Source organism: Ambystoma mexicanum, chromosome 1p (genome assembly GCF_040938575.1).
Source record: "Ambystoma mexicanum isolate Mex_15411 chromosome 1p, UKY_AmexF1_1, whole genome shotgun sequence".
NCBI lineage: Eukaryota > Metazoa > Chordata > Amphibia > Caudata > Ambystomatidae > Ambystoma > Ambystoma mexicanum.
In genome coordinates this window covers 1,231,848,933-1,231,868,285 of record NC_090921.1, presented here as the reverse complement: position 1 = coordinate 1,231,868,285, position 19,353 = coordinate 1,231,848,933, and positions in this window count along the sequence as shown.

Sequence of the window (19,353 nt, the reverse complement as noted above, 5' to 3'; positions counted from 1 at the left end):
ACACGCTTTGTTGACATTCCTTGGCTGAGATAAAAGCATTATAACCAGATTTGTACTGACTTGGAATTGTGCACCGATGTGAGGACACACATACCTCATGAGTGACCTGGAAATAACTTGGACTGGAAATGTAAATGAATTGGCCTATATGACCAATATACTGGATTTATACAATGATATCTATGCATTGATCTGTAATGAATTGATTTGGCCTGTTTGGCTACTGACATCTGAAATGAGCTTTGACACCTGTGAAAGTGACATTGTCATTTTGTGCTTGACACATTGAAAATGAAAACACCTGATATCCACAGTACATATGAATTGATTTTATGCATTGCATTTTTCGTTTTTAAATATCTGCTTGTAGAGACACTTTCACACTTTTGGCTTTGACTTTTGACTTTTTGCTATGAGAAATTTGAATATGCTATTCTGAATTCTGACACATTTTGCAGCTATGCATTTGAATTTTTAGCTTGCCACTGATAGAGTGAAATACTTGCATTTTAAAGGGGTTTTTTTTGCATTATGAAATAGAATGTTTTTTCCCTTTGCAATTTCGCTAGGTTCTATCATGCCACATTGCTATGTCATGTTTGACATTTAGTTAGTAATGATCTTATAATGATAAGAGGAGAGATTGTAGAACCTGATAGAATGGAGAGGCCTGATTTGTTATCATTGTGGAATCATTACTCATTGGTATCCATCATTACCCCATTAGGAATCCAGTTATCCATCTTTGTATCCTGTTTAGTTATCCATTATACATTATGAAGTAGCATCATTAGACTATCCACATTATTCTGCCACATATATGTAGCCATTTGTATTTGCTTATAGAATGAGGCATGTTATACATGTAGGGACATGTAGAGATGTATATGTATTATGTATGCATTGTAGAGAGACACTTATGCATTGCACTTAGAATATGCATTGAGCATTATAGATAGCGCTTGGATTGGTGAGTGAAAGAGTAAGCACTATAGAAAGTAAGAGGTCTATGGCATTATAAAGCCATTTCACTGAATGGAGACACACAGAAGCACCATTTGGTTCTGTGCGAAGTTGTTATGGTACACTGTGAAAGAAAGGAATGTAAACAGTTGCTTGGCAGGCAGACAGATAACACAACCTTTGTCCAAGTGGAGTGGGGATGGAGAAGGAGGCCTAATCAGCCTTGGGCTGGTGTTCGCAGAGAGAGAAAAGGTGGGGGCCAGGCAGCGCCACATACAGGGAGAGCTTTGCATGCAGGAGGAGAGAGGGATTTCATGGTTTGTGAATGGAGAAATAGATGGTAAAATGATGTATTGCAGGCAGACAGAAGAATGCCATGCTAGTAGATATGATGACAAATGTCACGATGACAGAACACGCAGTGACTGACCAGAACATGGAGTGAAAGTACATGCAAACACAGACATTTAGGCACTGCTCAAATATAGAATTTGCTGACAGACAGAGAGAGGCATTTTAGCTTAGAGAACGAATGTAACCATAGGGATTTGTAAACGTCATTGCACAGTATAACCAGAGGAGAGGCTTTAGGAGTTTCTATTTTTAGAGATGGAGTTTTGGATGGAGCTGCTCTCTGAGAGATAGATCGAGAGACATTTGGATGACTCTGAGATTGAGGGAGAGGTGTTTTTGGTGCAGCAGAATCCGATGGCGGAGTCTGGCAGAGTCTGAGGAGTGACCAGGAGTGTCCAGTAACTCTTCGCTCTCTATTGCTGTGGGAGTGTCTTTCTACCTAAAAACTGCTTCTCCCCGCGGAGCGGGCGCGGAGTCTGGCAGAGTCTGAGGAGTCCGAGGAAGTCCGTGGAATCCGGGACTTTCCTCTAGACCCCCCTGGCTCTCTGCCCATTGTACTCATCCCCGCAGCTACAATGCGAACAAACGCTTGCACGGCCCTGGCGAAAGGAAAGACCGTGAGCACTGCTATAAAGACTCGAGCCCAAAGGAAACGTGGGCGCGAGTCAGCGTGCCTTGACTCCGAACGTTCATGGCTCTCGGCGGAGTCTTCGGAGGCGCTTCATACACCTGTCCCTGTTGTCGCTGCTGATTCCGACTGCGTACAGTCAAAGAATGAAGATGAGCGTCTGATGCAGCCAGCCGCGAACTCGACACCCACACACAACGACAACGTTGAAAAGACAGTAAGTGATTGTGTGGTTGCTACTTCACGAGCAAATCTAGACTTTCCTTCTTATTCTCGGCAAATGGGAGGAGCGTCAAAGGGTTTGGGGGCTGAGAGAGTAGCCGAGGCAACTGCTTTAAAATCTACTACTGACATCGTTACTGCCCAGCCAAGCCCACCAGAAATGGTCCCACCCCAGGCTTCTCTATCCTGCTCCCCGTGGCAAAATAAAAGTGATGGGCCACCCGATAAGTGCGCTAGCTCACATGAAGTACAGTCAATTCCGATGGTTATGTTTAACTCGGCTTTAACACATGGCCCTTCTGATTCTCTAGCTAGAACTGCACTACATGATAATGGCTCAATGCGACATGATCTCGCTATCATACAAACGCCACCTTATCAATTCCCTAGTTTGATGCCCGGCGCCCAGGTACTGCATACGAGCCCTGATGATTGTGATGCAGTAGGTGGCCTAACACAAAAACAATCAAGCAACGGTTCTCCATGCACACGATTCTACAGTGCACATGAGAAGCTGCTACCTTCGCCGGCGTTCCCACTAAATACGCTGTTCGAAGGTAGTTCTCCTGATACAGCGTTCACATTTAATGAAGTAAGTAAACCGGTTCAAAACCCGGACTCACAATCCTTTGCAAATGCTGAGTGGGAGAGGATGCCAGTTCTGCAAGAAAAAGATTCAATCAACCGCAGAAATTCCTTAGAAGTTGTTAACAAGCTCCTATTGGACCTTAAGCATCTGAATAAAAGCAGATCGACCAACTCGGCATTAAAAAACTGTATGCCGGGTGCTACAGCCTCAACAGGAGCGTCCACTATCCCTGGGGATGGGTTGCCCCCATCAGCGCTGCTGGTTAAAAGCCCCCCGCGGAGCCTCTCCACGGCCAATCTGATCGAAAGAAGAAGTAGGTGCTTGAGTCTTTCACCGAGCATTCTATGCTCACAGAAGAAACCTGCTATGGTGAAAAGGGCTGACCTCATCACATCACAAAACGGTTCATTGTCTAACTTATATCAACGTACGCACGGACCTTCAAGTGCGAGTTCCCAATCTGAAGACAAGTCAGAGTCATCCTCATCGGACTCATCACTAATGGAGCGCCCCTTTCCCAAAATCAGACGCCTTCCAGTAAGCAAAAGGCGATCTAAAGGCCACACAATGGACAGTATTGGCAACGCATGCCATACATCAAGTCTTTCACCATCGATGGGAATACCATCCCGATTGCTAAGGACACGAAAACCCTTGGGATTTACATCGACTCAACCCTATCCTTGACTAGACAATCCAACGCAGTCTCATCTGCAGCAGCGCTTACTTGCAAGCTCATCACCGCCTGTCGCCCGTTCCTAACCACTGCCAACTGCGTAACCTTGGCCAGGACCCTTGTTCTATCCAAGGTTGACTACTGTAATGCCCTCTATCTAGGTACTAATCTCCGCAACTTAAATAAGCTACAAATTGTCCAAAACAATGCGATCAGAGCGGCCCTTAACATTCCTAGGCGCCAGCATATATCTGACACCAGGCGCAACCTGCACTGGCTCTCTATCCCACAGCGCATCTCCTTGAAGTCCTTGGCTCTCACACACAAATGCCTCCACAACCAAGCCCCTCGCTACCTGGCAAACAGATTCTCTTTCCACAATTCCACCAGACCTCGCAGAGCGGCCCAAGCCAACTGCCTTGTCATCCCGCGCTTTAATCTCCTAAGATCTGGTGGAACCAGCTTCCCCATCCTGGCAGCCAAACTTTGGAACTCACTCCCCAATGACCTTAGAGCAGAACCTTCCTTCCTGAAATTCAAATACCTTACCAAAGCATGGCTATCCGCCCAAGACTGCTAACATCAGCTTACTGCCCTACTTGCACTTTGACCTACTCGGCATCCCTTATTAACTATCCTGTAAATCACTGCCTTATCGATATTCATTTGAATGTATATGTTGTAAATTTTGTATATCTTCCTGTAATAATCTTGTAATACTCTGTCACATTGCCTTGTCATGCTTTCATCTTGTTGTAACTAAGTTAAGCGCCCGGATGCCCCTGGGCCTGGTGCGCTATAGAAATAAATAAAATACTAAATACTAAATACTATGCAAGAGCTTCAAAGTCTCATTATGTCATCAACCACAATTGCCTTGGCTCCATTCTTAAAAATGTATGAACATATAAACGATAACATGAAAGACCTAACAGCTTCAATTAGTGGTTTAAATGCGAAGACTGCTGAATTGGAGAATTCTCAAACGATTCTAATGAATACATCCTTGCACACCAATAAACAGGTGGAATTGGCATTAGTTGCTCTAATAGACAGCAACAAAAATGCACTCCTAGACAGAAAATTATTGGCAGAAGTGGCTAAACAGGCTCTACACCTCTTTCAACAAAAAGCCGACAATCCTGGTTACATTGAAGCTCCTGAAGACAAAGATGTCCAGATCTCTCGAATTCCAAATAATCCTGTACCATGCTTACCTTCTCGGATACCAACAGCCACGTGTGCCCAGATTGCAGAAGCCACTGCTCTTGCGTGCAAGAGAAGTGCAGATAAGTTGGCTAGCACTGAAAAAGCGACAGCCGAAGATAGTCAAGATCAATCTTTGATGTTATCCGCTCCACGTGCTTTGGGCCCACAAATGGCCGAGCTTGTTTCCTCCGCCATTGATCTGACGCCACCTGTTTCGACCAATTTCCAGGCCATTTGCCTAGAAACTCAAGCTGTAGAGAATTTGGCTCTTCACGATCCTCAATTGGCTGCCTCTTCAAACTTAATTTTTGGTCCTGCTCCTGTTTCAGAGGTGCCGGCTGACGTACTAAAACCAGGAAATGACGCTGCTGCTGCAGTTTTCGACATATTTAAACACCCTACGAGTCGGCCCATCAGTGTCTCGAAAGCCGGAAACTGCAGAGACAACGAATCCAAAAAATCAAAAAACATGCCTATGAAAAAAAGGAACCGAGGTAATGATCCCAGGAAATTCCTGCGCAATCTAAAAACTTTGAATGTAATTGTCAACAAGACAACTCCAAAAGGCAATAAAAAAGATGCGTGTGAACCTCTGCCAAATGACACTGCCATCGATCTAGACCCGGCCACTGAACCCATAATCGACTCATGCGACATACCGGACGAGTTGTTAAACATGTCGGTATATGTGGATGAAGTAGCCAAGAACGTGGATGGGCCGGCAAAGCATAATTTGTTGTTGGTTACCCCTATTGATGTACCCAAGCAGATTGACAACACCGCTGCTCTCTCGAATGCAGTCTGTCCCCAAATAATTATCCAGCCCGACACCGGAGTAAACTTGTCTGGCTTTAAGTTCATTCCGCCCAAAGTGCCGACCCAGAAAGCATCTAGAATTATATCTTTATGCGAAGCAACTGGGCCATTTACCACTTTAATAGATGATATGAACATCTGCTCTAAACCCTTCATGACGCTCGAGGAGAAACGTCGCAAGACCTGCAACCAGCCTAACAAAGGTTCTCCTAAATTGAAAGATCTAGAAAATCAAGCTTCTTTAATCCCTTGCCCTAACCGGCACCCACCTAAAGCCTCCAGGACTGATACCTCAGGCTCTAATTCACAGGCCCATTCTCAGACTAATGCGTCGCAACCTAAGGCCATGTGGGTTTCGGAAGGAAATCTTAAAATGAAAAACCAAATAACAAAAGAACCTCTTAAAAGCAAACATTGGAAGAGTGAGTCTTCTTACCATCAGGTACTTTTAGAACGTATCGACTCTGCTGATGATTTGATAATGAATCGCCACAATGTTCTGTGGCTATGTCATCTGGTCCCAAGCCTTCGGGCAATTGAATCTGGCGACTTGAAAATTGTAGAATTCCTCGAGGAAACTAAAAATGACGCAGTCATTTTACATGTTCAGTCAAAAATCATAGCTGATACATTGCTCCAAGCCGGACCGGTGCTAATGTCGCTGGGTTTTGATATCTCACTAGCCTCAACACGAGCCCCAGCTGAGGCATTGAATGAAGCCGCGAGTCCGATGGAAGTCGGCAGAGACGACAAAAACCCTCCAACGCGCTCAAGCGAGCAGGATACTGCAGCTTTTAATTCAAGATCACTCTCCCCGGTACAGAAGACTTGGAAGCCGATGAATGAGACATCTAGCCAAAACAACATCAAGATTACAATCCAAGGTGTCAGCCAAGTATATCCGACTGAAGACCGGCCCGTGTCGGACACATCATCTATGGTGCAAGGGAACGACTGGGCCTGGGTTGCTGAAACCCTAAACAATACCATGCCTTGTTAACGCCAGGCCCCCAGACAGCTTAACAACAAAAAAACCCTCTCTTTGGGTTCCTGGAACACAAGAGGCTTCAGCCACCTGTTTAACACCACCTGGGCCGAAGACTTGGACCTGATTTGCCTACAAGAGACATGGCTAAGTGAAAAACCCATTTTGGAAGGGTTTGAAATTGCCTTTACACCGGCCCTCAAACAGACTAGGGGGAGACCGATGGCAGGCCTCCTCGTAGCTGCCAGGATCAACTCAGGTCTTCGGATTCTGAATTCAATTGACATCTCTCCATACATCCAGGTAACTACGATCGGGGTGGGAAGCACACCTGCTAGAGCTTCGACCACCATCTGCATTTTCAACCTTTATTGGAACCATGCGGTTAGCGGAACCAAAAACTTCATAGATGAAGTTACGAAGTCCTTGGACGAGTATATGGAAGCTGGCCCCCTATACGAGCTGATTGTCTGTGGAGACCTCAACATTGACTGCTTTGATCATTCGAATGAATCAGGTCACAAGAAGATTGTAAACAACCTAGAACTTCATCCAGTAACCCAATGGTGTCTAGAAATGGAGATACGTGATCTAATGATGTTGAATGGTCAAACCTTTGGTGATATTCCTGCTGCTCCTACTTGGCGTCGAGGCGAACTCTATTCCACCTTGGATTACATTTTTGTATCCAGTAGAATTCACATGAGAACGACTAGTCTGTCTGTCCAAACAATGCAGCATAGCGATCACGATATGGTGGTCCTGACATTCACGGAAACGGTTGAAAACTCTCGAGATCTCTGGGCCTTTCCTATCAGAACAGGAACTGGTAGGATTCGTTTAAATCTAGATTGTTCGGAGACAAGCAACATCTTGAGGCGTTTCCAGACCTCTGAATTCACGGAATATGGCTATCTTCTAACCCAATATCGTGAATGCAGGACCCACATAGGCAACAGTCTGTTCTCATTGAAACACAAATTCGATCTTGAGGTGCAAAAACGGAAACGTCTTTTACGCTGGCAGATAAGATCGGCCCGCAAACAAATATCTAGTGTTGCCTACGGACTTGTCAGAAAATTTAAACAAGGCTATAAGAACTGGCTTAAGTCTCACAAATGTATCATGTTGCAGAACGATGCAGAGCTAATGTTTTCAAAAATGAAGAGTTCAAATGCCGCTGAATACTGGAGACTGATAAATGACAACCTTGCTCCTCAACATGCCCTCCAGGCTAACTTGGTCTCTGAGGCCGAGTGGGTATCCTTCTATGCAAACCTCTTTTGCAACAACAATGAGGCCGCTGCCTGGAGGCCTCCTGCACTGTCACATTGGGACTTGGTCTTCGACCATGAGGACATACTGAGAGTCATTAAGAACTTGCACAACTCAAGAGCCCCTGGTCCTGATGGCCTAACGAACTTTACGCTCAAGCTTCAACCTGAAATATGGACCACCTTTTGTGAGCTATTGTTCAAAAGGATTGTCAATAACTGCAAGACTCCCACATCTTGGAAATCAGCAGTGATTATACCCATTTTCAAAAAAGGCGACCGTCGCGATCCAAAGTATTATAGACCAATTGCTCTACTTGATGTACTGGGCAAGGTCTATGCTACTCTCCTCCAACAAAAACTGATGGAATGGTTAACAAACTGCAACCAGATGGACTCTAGACAAACTGGTTTTGTAAAAGGTTTGGGTTGCGGTATTAACCTTTTAATACTAAACCTATTGAAAATGGAAGCTTTACGATCTAACTCCAAAATCTATCTTGCCTTCGTGGACTTGTCCCAAGCGTTCGACAGTATTAATAGAGAACTGCTTTGGTCTAAATTGACCAAATGGAACTGCCCTGCAAGTCTGCTGGCCGCCATTTATGAACTCCATACGAATACGACCATCAGAGTTCGTCTAGATCAAAAAGGTAACCTTTCTTCACCTATTGACACCTTTCGAGGTGTCAAGCAAGGGTGCCCGCTTGCGGCAATCATATTCAACTTGTTCATATCCGATATCAAGGATGTATTCCATGGTCTTCGCACTTTCCCGCCAAAACTCCATGGCTCCCATGTGGACTATTTAGTCTATGCAGATGACATCATTCTGATAGACTCAACTCCTATAGGTCTACAGCGTAAACTGAATGCCGTGGAAAAATATTTAACAGATAATGGGCTGGTTATCAATAGGGGGAAATGCGAAGTCATGGTCCTTGAAAGACTTCAAGGATCTAATTTGATTCGGCAGAAATTCAAATGGTATGTGAACAAAGAACCCATTGGGCGAGTGCTTGACACTAGATACCTAGGAATGCAGCTAAGTGCTAGCAGAAACGACGCCCCCTGGGTTGATTCAGCCAAGAAAAAATGCCGCCAATTGGCATGCCAAGCAGTCTTAATTAACAAAAAATTTGGAAAATTTAGTTTAAGACCGATGCTAACTTTTTTCCAGCAGAAGGTGGTACCGTCTCTTATATATGCTGGCGAAAACGCTTTCGGGTGTGGGACTGAAGTGTGGAATTCCTTAGAAAACATATTCTGGCCTAGGGTTCTCCATCTTCCCAAAGGCACCGCTACAGTGTGTATCAGATATGAACTTGGATACATATCTATGCAAGCGAGAGTTGCTTGGAACCTTCTAAGCGTCTTCAGAAAATTAAACGCAAATACCACATTGCCCCAGTTGGACATTTTACACAACCTACAGTCTGCCAAGGCCCCTACAATAGCATTTCAATGGAACAAGCTATGCCATGATGTGCTTAGCACGTATGATATTACGATGCAACTGCTGCTCGAAAATCCAGATGCCGCCAAACTAAAGATTTGGAGAAATGATTGGATCCAGACCTGTGATAAACGAGCCAACTCTAGGTCCATGCTTGAAGTGCCGGCCGAGGCAAGAGCATATGGATGTGTACCATCATACTTAGCTTGTTTTCCGGACCAGTGGGCTCGGGCCCTTTACCTTCACTTTAGGTTGAATGTTATGACAACTAAAGAACGCCTCTGCTACTGGACACAATCTCCGGACCTGGACCTTACTTGTCGTTTCTGTTCCACCTCGAAGGAAACGCTTAAACATCTAATCCTAATGTGCCCCGAGTTTGAGACCAAAAGAGTTAACATCTTTAGCCCAATAACAATGAATTATCAGTTCCTCACCCGTGATGACTGGTGGAAAGCCCTGTTTGATGGGTCAAACAGAGTGGTGCTATATGCCCTGGTCTCTTTCCTCCGTGTCATAAAAGATCATCTACACGACGTCACGGTGGATCTGATCGCTGGGACGTCCGGATGTGCGCACCAGAGGCCATGTCATGGGGAATAGATGTTGAGATGAGGGATGCTACTGATTTGATATGATTGTAGAAACTCTGGCTTGGCTTGCTTTTGTTTCGTCTCTTCTTTTTAAAGGGTTGTAATATAACCCAATAAAAAATAAAAAAAATAAAAAGAATCCGATGGCTTTGGGAGTTTGGAAGCTTGGGGAAGCATTCTGACGAGAGGAGAGATCGATGAGCTTGGTAGAGGCTTGAGGCAGTTCGAGTGACCAGACTTAGCTAAGCTGGAGAGATGGGACACATTCAACTGGGAAGTATGGTTTATAGCCTAAACTGATTGATTGATTAGGGCAGACACTCACACAAAGAGTGTTGGGTTTGGAGGAGGGGAAATCAGACAGGGATTGTCTGAAAGAGAGAGAGAGAGAGAGGAATGGTGTGGATTGGAGAGGAATGCTGAATGCTGGCACTTGCCATATGTATATTGCATTAGACATTATAGATCCAGCAAATCACAGGCTTGCATTAGAAGTCTGTAAGGTTTACAGTCATTACACTGCATGGCAGATTTGCACCAAAAATATAAAGGTGCAAATTCGAGATTTGCATAGTTTTAGTTGCGTTTGCATCATGCATTGCTGTGCATAAATAAATGTATTCTATTGTTATAATTGAATCGATTCATGTGTTTTCTTTGTGTCTTATGTTATCGTGTCCATAGGAGTAAGATAAGAGTATGTTGTTAGGAGTAATCTAGAAGTAACACAGTGCACAAAGGCCCTGAGATACACAAGCAGTGGGGACATAGTGATCCACACCCCCCTAGGAGTTGTCTAAAACTGATGCATGGTCGCCCAAGGGGGGGCTAGACCATCATAGGATTTGTTTAAGGAACAACAGTTCCCTTCAACAAAGTTAGTTATTTCAACCTCAGCTTTTTGGAAAACAGCCATCAAAACTGTGGGATTACAGGTATACTTAAAGAGGGCTTGTCCTTGTCTGTTTCCCCCTCATGTGATCCACCCGCAGTACACCACCCCCATGGTCGGGATCAGGAAGTGTCTGCCTTTCCCTGGCCCAATTCTTTTTTTATAGCACACCTAGCCCGTAGGCATCTGGGTGCTTTTCTTGGAGGTTACATGAGTTGCAGCATACATACAACAGAGACATAAAAGAATAGATGAAGTACAAATGTTCATACATGTTACATATTTACATACAGTAGGTACAAGGCAAAAGAGTAGGAATGATGAATCAGGATATAAACAGCATGGCAGTTAATAAGATCAGGCAACCATTCTTACTGTTCTTGTGAGATGAGCCAGATTTTGGCATTATTTCTGAAGTAGGCGTAGGATAGTTCTGATCTTAAGTTGCTAGGTAGTAAGTTCAATTTTTCGGCAGCTAGAACCAGGAAGCTACTGCCCCCTGCTTTATGAATGTTAAATCTTGGTATTTTGAGACATTGTAGTTGCAGGGATCTGGTTGGGTGGTCAGAAAGGTTCCTTGTAAATTTGTCACTCAGATATTTGGGTGCGTGGTTTGACAGACACTTATGTGTAAGTGAAAGTGTTTTGAGTGCGATTCTTTGGTTGATTGAAAGCCAACGTACACTTCGTCTAACATCCGAAATATGGTTAGATCTAGGTAAGTTCAGTGCTGATCTGAGTGTGTTATTTTGTAGAATGTGTAATTTGTTTAAGTTACGTTGGCTATGTTGGGTGTCCTGACCCACGTTTGAGCTATCATGCTGCAACATTTGGTGCTGTGGGCTTAGAAAATCCAAGATGGCCAAAAAGCCCACAAGTGCGCCAGAATCCAGGAGAACCACGCAGTTTGTGCGCACACCAAAATGGTTACCTCACTTGCCACCCACCAGTGTAAAGAAAGATCTTTGTTAACAAAATCCACTGTTATTGATGTCAAAAAGTTGCTGAAATCGTGACTCATTGGACCACTTTAAAGATTCAACCCTTTTGTGGGGTTCCACATAACCATCTTACTGTAAGGAGCCCCATCAAAACAATGTTAAGCAAGGATTTACTACCATGTAAGAACCATTCCTGTTTGGAATGCATTAATCCAAGAAAAATCCCCAAAATGGTTGCATTACCAGTACTCACCACTATCAGAAAGCCGGCGTTTTAAAACAACACCAGACATTTGTGTAAAACTGAATAGATGAACCCAAAGCAGGCCAAAGAAAGACTTACTGAGAGGTGGATACAATGTAAAGTTATATTCTGAAGTGACTTGAAGGTTTATAACAAGACTGGCTGAGCTGTGGATTTCAGCAGTTTAAGTAAATTTGGACTGAAAGACACTAAAAACCTAAATGTTTAAAATAAATGAGTGACCTACTTTTGAGTGTCACATAGGTTGCAATTGTTTAAATGTCATAGTTTTAAACGTAGAATCAGCATTCTAGCTGCCTATGTAAAAATGTTTAGTTTTATTTGAATGCAGAAAACTGGGTAACTAAAAGTGACATTAGCTGGGGCCTGGCTTAAGGAACTGGATTCTGCTTGACAACTTCCCCCCAATTGGAGTGAAACTGGATCCACAGCAGTTCCCAGGCCTAGCTGCCTTTTGCTGTTCCCACCAAAAGGGATATGACACTTCTCTGATTGAATTACCAAGGGGCTGCTAGAGACTAAACATAGGACCCAGGCAGAGGGTTTATTGAAGTGGCCATAAATGGCTTCCTCTTGAACAATGGGCCTTCCAGGGCCCAGGCAGATGGTTTATTGGGGGACCGTAAAACAGCTTCCTCTTGGCAGAAGCTGGGAGGGGCAGGGCCTCTGAGCCTGGCAGAAACTGGACAAACTGGTTTCTACACCATGTGACTTGGGAAACCACACCCCTGTAGCCAGAATATGGTTTTAGAAAAAGATGAATAACTCATAGTACGGACTTGTCATAATTATTTAAATGACACCATAATTCTTGTGATTTTTCTGCCCACATTTTAAGAGGTTTTTAGAACCGGTGGCATGATCTGGGGGCAAACTAGCAGTTAAGAGGGTATTACTTAAAATGTCTGCATGTGAAAAGTCTGATACTTCTTCAATTAATGCCTGCATGCCTTGCACACATTTGGGTAAATTTGAGTAAGAATCTGATATTGGTAACCTGACCAAAAAGTGAAATATGTTGCCATTTCTCAATGCAAGCTCTCAGGAAGAGCAGATTTGAACAGGGTATATCTCATGTGATATGCATGATGGGTGCATGTCATTTCAAACCACTGTGTAGCTATGAAATATGTCTTTTTGATCAAATATAGATTGTGTGTAAAGTTGACAGGGGTGGGTTCTCTGTATCATAAACAGACCTCATCATGATGACACTTCATTTCATTCCCCCAATCAAGGGGAAGAGGAGGAATTGGCCAATGACAAGTGGAGAGGGGTAGGGCCTAGGAAGCTAGCCTCTCCACCCATTTTCAAAACAAATAAAAGCAGACAGTCAGGACAGATAGGGACATTCAATTCCATTTGCTGCAACGCGCTCTGCCGGACCACACAACATCCAGAAGATACTAGATTCCACACTTAGACTTTAAAACTCCAAAGAACTTGATTCAGAACTCAAAGCAAGGGCCTAAACCCACAAACTGAGAACTCTTCTCAGTGGGCCTCAGCCTCCAGCAAACCTAACAGCGATAGCAGCATCCAGGAGCCGTGCAGATCAGCGCTGGGTCCAGAGAAAGCTGTGCAGAAAGATCCAGAAGCAGAGCTGACCCAGACCGCTGTTAGCAGAACCAGAGAGCTGACCCAGATCACTGTGAAGTGCCGAGACCAGACCGGAGTCCAGTCCAACCTGACCAGATCCGTGGCGAGGCCTATTTCTAAATATACTGTGAGTACCTAGCAGAACTGTGCAGAACCAATCTCTTAGTTAAAATAATATAATCCAAACTATTTTAATCTAAGTAGAACGACCTCCTAGTTGTCACCTGTCATCTGCAAGCTGTAACCTGTCGCTTTGAACTTTTAAAATTTCAAATCTGAAAAACGACCTTCACCATATCGCTCATATCTCCGTGACCGTTTGTCTTAGAGACTTGCAGTAACTTTCCTCTGAAAGCTGGGAATCTTGGCTTTTCAACGAACCTAGTACCGCATTCCTATTCCCTATACTTCTGCCGCAATCGCGAAAAACGCACTCGCGAATTTTACCGCGATTTGCAAATTTCTCCACGTGTGAAAACAGCAGCTTCCTTGCTTTCCTTGCTAAAAATTCGTTTGCCTCTTAAGAACCATCCCTGAATCATTGCTAGAGTGAGCCTGGACTAATATGAACTAGATACCACTCACCCTGAACCTTTAGAGGGAATTAAAAGCATTTTAGCAAATTTTTCACTTCATTGCCAGCACATATAAAAGCATCTTGGGCCTGTGTTTCAAACTTCTGTAGTCTAAGCTTGCTGGGGTGAACGGGATTACATTTGATTGCATTTCTGAGAACTGTGTGCTTTCCTTCCATTTCCTTGCATTGCATAAAGGGGGGGAGTGGATTGCCAGAGAAAAGTGATTACATTGTTTTGTTGAAATCATATTGAGTATTTTCTGTATTGCATTTTCATTCAACATTGCATCCATCTGAACTTATATAAAGCATTCTCTACCACCTTATTCTTCTGTTCCTATTCACAAGTGTGCTAGTGCCAGACTATCCATTATTGATTACTGCTCAGATTAAGTGTGATATTTAATTATTAATTTATTATAAAGTGTGATATATATATTTATTGTTTAAATTCTCAAATAAACCTTTTAACTTGCAAAACAGAACTACTTCTTGGCTCAGTGGGGTCAGGGGGATTCCAAGAGAGGGGTGTTATATAGGGGTAGTCATCCAGAACGCATGAACTGGACATAAAGATATATCAATAAGGGTTTCCATTCAGTATCCCAGACTAGGCATTGACTTAGCTGTAGTGTTGAATTGAATCCTCTTACAGCTAGTTCCTGCATAAAGGGCGTTGCAGTAGTCAAGTTTCGATAATACCAGAGACCTGGCTATGATAATGCAGTTGGCCGTGGATAAGAAGGGTCTACGTGCATTAATAAGTTTGCAAGTGTAAGCTGTTGTTGAGGCTGTCTGGTTAACTTGTCTAGTCAGTGTCAGTGCGGAATCAAGGTATATGCCTAGTGTTTTTACCTCTTTTGATACTTTTATGTTTTTGCCGTCAATAATGAATATGTCAAATTGTTTGTCCAGTCTGTTGAGTTTGGTTTGTGATCCTCTGAGCAAAAGCTCTGTCTTGTCATCGTTAAGGCACAGTCGATGTTTGGCCATCCAGGCTTGTATGATCAGGTAGATTTCATTCATGAGTTTTGTGTCGGTTGCATAGTCACCAGTAATGGGTATACAAGTTTTGGGTGCCATTTGCATAGCTGGAATAGGAGACATCCAAATGATCTAGGTCATCAAGGCTGTGTAGGCTGATGATTGGTATGTGTGCATAGTGGTGCATTTGGTGGTTTAGGCCAATGATGTATATGTGCGGTTGGTGATGTGCATGTTGGACAAAGCAGATGCTAGGGATGGGGATGCATGCAGGGTATTGTCACAGATGGCCTCAATAACACAAAACGTTCTAAAGACAGGTTAATGGTTTTTATTCATTCTCTTGACCTGGGCTCTAAGGTTTGGACCTCTCTCTCTCACATAAAATAAGCATGACCCTCCCTAATCAAGACGTCCCTACTCCCAGCTTAGGATATACTGAATGCTTACCCCATTGTCCATTTTCTACCTCTCTGCTTGGAAGTCTCACCTTGTGTACTTGACTTGTCTGCTCTGGAGTGTTCTCTAATGGTCTTCTTGGTGATGTTCAATTTCCTTCCAAGGTGTTCGCTGAAGAGATAAGGTCTGTTCCTGCCTTCGGCCACAGTTTCTACCTGAGATAACAAGTCTAGACAGCTGGGGTGGTCAGGGGGAACACACCTTTAAAGGGAAAAAGACAGTAAAGGTGCAAAAAAAACCATGAGCTGAGATAACAGGAGTTGGACGCAACAATGGGTCTAAGAAGGGTGATCAATACAGGAGACAAAGGCACATCCACGGGCTGAAGGCAGCATCAGGTAAGCAATCTGGAAGGAAGACAGGGCCAGGAATTTGAAAGGAGGACCAGATTGGAGTAAGAGAGCAGCGAAGGAAAAGGATAAGGCTGTGGGCAGGAAAAAAGGGCCAAGAAAGAAAGGCAAGCAGTAAAACAGCATTTTACCCAAAGAGGAATAGAGAGGGTTGCAACACGCAGTGCTGATCCTGATTGATGATTAAATGGAAACTGGAGATTCTGGCTGCCATCTTGAATAAAGACTAGGCCAGCGATAGTATTGTCAGCGTAGAATAATGCCACTCGTGAGTGTTCTCGACGCCAGCATTCTCAACCATGTCACCTTTCTATATGGTTTATACAGTTTATACGGTTCAGTCCGGGTTCCCAACTACTGGCAAAATGGAATTGTCTGAGCAAACAGTGAGTGTGAACATTAGATAAGGGCTACCATGTCCTTTCTAGAAGTGAATAACCTTTCAAGTGAACAAGACATTGGGGAGACCCTCGATAGTACCGGAAATCCCAAATTTGGAGACTTCATAATCATTCTGTTCTTCAGAAGGAGGTCTCACAATATAGTAACTGGAAATTTGTCTGGAATATTTATCTGGAAAGTATGTTTTTAGCAACGAGGAATGAAACACAGGATGAATGCGATTCCATGTTGACAGTAGTTTGAACCTGTGTAACGTGAATGCCACAGGATTAATTTTTGCTGTGATCTAAAAAGGACCAACATAGTGGGGAGATAACTTGGAAGGTCGGATCCAATAGGGCAGATACATGGTAGACAGCCAGACTATAGTTCCTAAATCCCAATCTGTGTCCTTCCTCCCATGTTTTTCAGCATATTGTTTGTTCTTCTTCTTGGATTGTTCAAGAAAACATATGCCATTTTATGGTTCTGGGCAATGGTGTTTAACAAGGAATCCAGAGTTGGTATGATAGTAGGGGGTAAGATGGCTAATTGAAGTTGTCTCAGGTGCATACTAGTGGCACAAAAAAAGGGCTCGTATTTATAGCTGAATGAATGGTTTTATTGTAAGCAAATTCAGCAATGTGTAATAAATCTATCCAGTTGTTTTGGCTAGTAGTGGAATAAGAGCGAAGGTACTGTTCCATGGTATGATTCAGCCGTTCAGTTTGATCGTTGGTTTGTGGGTGGTAATCAAAAGAGAAAGCTCTTTCAATGCCCAATCGCTTACCTAACACTGAATTTGGAGGTATACTGAATGCATCCATCAGTGGTTAAGGAGAAAGGTAGACAGTGTAGTCAGAAAATCTGCTTCAAAAATGCTGAGGTCATATACGGGCTGAAGCTACCACTGGTAAATGAGTGAAAGGAGCCACTTTGGTAAAAGAATCAAAGTCACCATGATGACAGTACAGTCATCAGTATGAGGTAAGTCTACAACAAAATCATTAGAAATATGTAATCAAAGACTTTGTAACTGTAGTCATTTTCCAATGTATTTCAAGGTTAAATATTTGCTTTGAGACCATATCAGACAGATATGTAGACACATAATCCTTTACGTCTTTCTTGATGGTAGGCCACCAAAACGTGCATATGATGATATCCAGAGTAGCGGATATCCCTTTCTAGCCAGAAGAATTATTGTCATGAGACCAGGACATTACTTTCTGTTGAAGTTCAGATGATTATATTACAGGAAGATCTTCAAGAAATATTAAATTGTCTTTCTTTTAAATTCATCCAGACACCTGAGTCTGTGGAGGGAGTGCATATCCCAATGTGGTTCCTAGACTCTTTCTAGAAAGGTGTTTATAATGAACACAAATTGTTTGTCACCAAGTATCTTTTCATAAGATTTAATGAAATATGTTCCATTTTCATTACTTTGTGAACGGGTGTCTGTAATGATGTTTTGATTGCCTGGTATATAGCTTAGAAAGAAGTTGTATTGAGAAAAGAATTCACCCATCTGGCTTGACGGATATTATGACATTCCACTTGTTGCAACACTTTTAGGTTTTTATGGTCCATTTGTAATTCAAATTGCTGTAAGGCCCCTAGAAGTAGATGGCACCATTCGGTACAAGCCTGTCAGATTGCTAACAGCTATTGTGTAATGACGGAATAGCTTAACTCGCTAGGAGTGGAATAATAAGTAACTGGGTGTTCTTGTTTGTCCTTGCCTAGTTGCTTTAGAACGGCCCTTATGACACCATAGGAAGGATCAGATTCCACAATGAAGGGAATTTGTTGGTCTGGTTGTGTCAATGAAGGCATTGAACAAAATGTGGCTTTAAGATCCTGGAATGCTGTTTCTGCCTCTGTGCTCCAAAGGAAGCATACATCTTTCTTTAGCAATTTTGTAATGGGTAGAACAATGTTGTAAAAGTTCTTAATAAACTTGTGATAGAAATTAGCGAGTCCAAGAAAATGCTGTACATCTTTTACATCAGAAGGTGACGGCCAAGTCATGATGGTGGCAGTCTTGCGAGGATCCAATTCTATACCATAAATAGGTGATGTCGTTGTAGCATTAAAAGTACCTCGTTAAGGGGTTTTTGATGGAGTTGTCGAGATTAGGAAAATACAAGAATGTCATCCAAATAGAAAATAGCAGAATGGAACAAGAGATCTGCAAATAGTTGATCCATGAATCTTTAGAACATGGCAGGGACATTGACTAGACAAAAAGGCATTACTTGATACGATATGATATGATATTGTATTTGTATTGCGCTCATACACAAGTGTTTCAGAGAGCAACGAGGCAGGGGAGGGGAACAAGAGAGGACAAAACAAAGATCTTACTAGACCCAGTAACATTGAGAATGCGCAAGTGCAGGGGAGAGGGAAGGGGGAAAGTGCAAGGAAGAGGGGTGAAGTGGAAAGTGCTGAGCAAGGGATAAAAAGCAACAACAATTTGTAGTGCAGCCAGCAAGGTGGCAAGTGCATGGTGAAAAGCGCAGACACGGGGTGTCTGATAAGTGAAGGTAAGGGGACTGTAGGGTTACAGATACAGACCCAAGTACAAGGGATGCCAGGAGGCAGTGCAGCAGTGTGGCTGGGTGGGCAGGGACATGGGCCCGAAATCAGAGGGTAACCAGGTGCACGGTGCCGAAGCAGACAGATCAGCAGGGGAGAGGAGGAGAGAAGGCAGATATTCATAGTGACCATATGGAGTTCGGAGTGTCATTTTCCATTTGTCTCCTTTTCGTATACAGAGCAGATGATAAGTGCCTCGTAGGTCTATTTTAGTGAAAATGGATGCCACTTAAACGGTTTCCAGGATATTGATTAGCAGCATGGGATACCTATCCTTGATAGTAACTCGGGTTTAGCCTGCAGTAATCAATGCAATGTCAAAGTTCAAAGTATCCTTTTTGGGCACAAAGAAAAGACAAGCGCCAGCTGAGGATTTGGATTCTCGTCATAGCCCGTTTTGTATGTTTCTTTTCTGCTATTGAAAGCATATACATGTGACCAAAAGGAACAGAAGCTTCTGGGAAGAGATCGATGGCACAGTCCTGAGGTCTATCAGGAGGTAATTCACTAGGAAACTTGTCTTCAAAGACATCCAT